We start from the raw sequence: 2,899 nt of genomic DNA, 5'->3' as shown, positions 1-2,899 counted from the left end.
CTGCGCATTCACCGCCCGCGGTACACTCCACTAAGAAAGATGGCGGCCAGAGGCGCCGTCGGGAGGCACTGCGCATGCGCCGCCCGCGGTATACTCCACTAACAAGGATGGCGCCCGGAGGCGCCCTCGGGAGCTACTGCGCATGCGCTGCCCGCGGTACACTCCACTAACAAAGATGGCGGACAGAGGCGTCCTCGGGAGCCACTGCGCATGCGCCGTCCGCGCTACACTCCACTAACAAAGATGGCGGCCAGAGGCGCCCTCGGGCGCTACTGCGCATGCGCCGCCCGCGGGACACTTTCTCACCTAAGATGGCCGCTGGAGGCGCCCAGGGTCGCCTCTACGCATGCGCTGCCGCTTGCCGCTTGCTGCCTGCAGTATCGCCGCCTCACCAGCAGGTGGCCGTAGACGGCCTCCACGAGAGCCACCGCCTGGATTCCCACCCTCTTTGCCCGGAACAAGCACAAAGGACAACGGCAGAAACTTGCACCCCACGCTGTCTTAGGGAGGAAGCAACTGCCTCGAGCAACGTGGCGCTCGCGGCTGGGAAGTTGTGCGGCGGCAACCTGAAACACTCCATTTTTTTACCCGGAGAAAAAAGGCAGGGAGATGAGAATCACGAACCCACCGTGGCCACCAGGAAGCTCAGAACCCCAAGACCACAGCAGAGTTACTCTCACCGGCTGCCTTACCTCTGCCCGCTCACCTGTCCCCGAGATAGAAGCGTCCATCTGCCCTCTTAAGCCAGCTACAACACCTCGAAAAGGCAAAGCGGGGACACTCAGAATGACACTGAGAACGGCAACGCAAAAGGAACTGCTGCATCACTCACCTTGCCAGAGGCAGCTCTGGCTGGGATGACGTCCTAGGTTGCAGGCTGCCTTTCAGCTTCAACACACCAAAACGTAGTCAGAGGATAACCATTCAGCTGCCAGCATTAGCACCCACCCCTCAACGACACAAGGGACCCCAGTTTTTATTTGTATCGTTTTGGAACAGCAGACATCTTCCCTCAGCACCTCACAAGTAGACCAAGCCAGTCACCGAGCTGCCAAATGAAGGCTCGACAGTTCCAGAAGGCGCTCCTTCCTTGGACCGGTTCCTCCTAAGGTTTATCTAAGGCTGGAGAGAAAAAAAAAAAAAAAAAAAAGAGACAAAACCGAAAAACACTCCACACCTGCGATCTTTCCAGATTCAGTAACAGACGTTCTTTAGCACCATTCAAGCACTATGCGAACAGCTGCTCGCAGGCAGCTCAAGCCTCCTCCCCCTCCGCATCTGCCACACACTACGGAGATGACTCTGCGCCAGCTGCCCTTCAGTACGTGCCCAGCGGCAGACCGGACGTCTTTGCCAAAACAGTTCGGACAACGTCTTACTACACCGACGGACCGCCACGTTAGCTACCATCCCTAACGGCCAGGCAGGACAGCTCCAGGCCAAAACACACGCACACACAGGCACTCACCCCGCTACGGAACCTGCACTGGTGGGCACACGGCGATTCCCCCTCCCCTGGGGGGCAACGCATCGAGTGGCCTCCGTCTGTCCATCCCTGTGGCCATCCCTGCATGGGGAACGGATGCTGGAAGCGGGCTTGTCACTATCGCTGCTTTGGGTAGCTGTGGAGTAACTGCCTGAAGTAACTAGGCAAATTAAACTAATAGTCACCTTTTGAAGAAAACGTACGGCATTGAAGAAGCTTTCAGAGCAGAGTGGAGACACTGCGGCTAGGCTCTATGACCAGACGGGGACTGCTCTCGTGCGCACCGAGACCGACGAGCCGCACCTTTGCTACCCTGAGCCAATGACCTGTCATGTTTTTGACAAAACTCCGTACTCTAGGCAACTTCTGCTCATTCTAGCATCATCGTAATACCAAAACACACCTCCATACCAAAAGCTCCATGCCTCCAAGGTGCAAACACCCCTCACTGAGCACGCGCTCTGAATTTCTCAGACCCTATACCTTTAAAGGAAAGCAAGAAATCTTTTTACCGGTCATAACCAAGGTATGCCTGGCTAGAGTCACTCAAGCTCCACCTAAAAGAGAGAAAATACCGTCAACTGTCTTAAGCGAAAGGGGATGGTAGGGACGATACCATCACGAAGGATACCTTTCTGACTTCTGCAATCAGTCGATGGGCTGAGCCTCTCCTCCCCCCGCACTGGGACACCGTGGGGTAATATTGGAACACTTGGTTGTACCACGTGTCTCCTTGGAAACTTAGAAATATCTAGAGCCTTTGTGTCTTTTAACGCGTTAACAGCCAGGACGATTACCTGTGTATGTCATGCGTGCTCCCTTGCTTTTGCGGACAGAGAATTTATCGCCGGCAATCCAAAGAACCCGTGTCCTTGTCGCTCTAAGGAATTGCTGTTCGTTGCATTGTTCCTAGCCGTGACAGTTCTCATTGAACGGGACTAGAGCAAGGGCGTGCTATGTTATTGGGTGAATCCGTGTCCATGATAGTCCAGTACCCTGAATCTGACCAGAACCATAACAATTAGCTAGCTACGTCCCTTAACGTGACAGGATTCATAGGGAAAAAAACATAAAACCTAAGATTTCTCATCCCTGGGGCCTTGGGGCCAGGCAGAGGAGGAACCTGAGACTCCTAGCCATGCGACTCCTGAGATTCGCAGCTTACAGTTAGTTACTCGGTGTCTTCTGGTCTCACGGGATGAGGCAGAGGTATAATTAATTCCTTCTCCGTCTTGCTGGAAAGAGCTTTTCCTATCTGTGACAAAGGAAAAAAATAAAAAAATAAAAAAAGTTGTGATCATGGGAGTCATTACGCAAAGCCACACTGTGAATTCAGTACCTACAGTTAAGATCATTTTTAGTCAAGAACACCTCGGCAGCAATGTTATCACTGCAAACATAGTGCTGGAAAAA

The 2,899-nt window shown here is 53.4% G+C and overlaps 1 long non-coding RNA gene across 2 annotated transcripts; it reads right to left on the bottom strand.

Moving 5' to 3' along the window:
- Nucleotides 1–937: 937 nt before the first annotated feature.
- Nucleotides 938–2,738, bottom strand: LOC118159421. 2 transcript variants are annotated; one of them, XR_004747113.1, is made up of 2 exons: nucleotides 2,652–2,738; nucleotides 938–1,122 (listed from the first exon to the last, which is right to left on the bottom strand). It is a non-coding gene; the product is annotated as an uncharacterized LOC118159421 (long non-coding RNA). The 2 variants fall into 2 exon arrangements; XR_004747112.1 differs by lacking the exon at nucleotides 2,652–2,738 and adding an exon at nucleotides 1,469–1,531.
- Nucleotides 2,739–2,899: the final 161 nt, after the last annotated feature.

The sequence above is a fragment of the Oxyura jamaicensis genome, unplaced genomic scaffold (genome assembly GCF_011077185.1).
Source record: "Oxyura jamaicensis isolate SHBP4307 breed ruddy duck unplaced genomic scaffold, BPBGC_Ojam_1.0 oxyUn_random_OJ70288, whole genome shotgun sequence".
Taxonomy (NCBI): domain Eukaryota; kingdom Metazoa; phylum Chordata; class Aves; order Anseriformes; family Anatidae; genus Oxyura; species Oxyura jamaicensis.
This window is presented reverse-complemented; position numbering and strand designations above follow the sequence as displayed.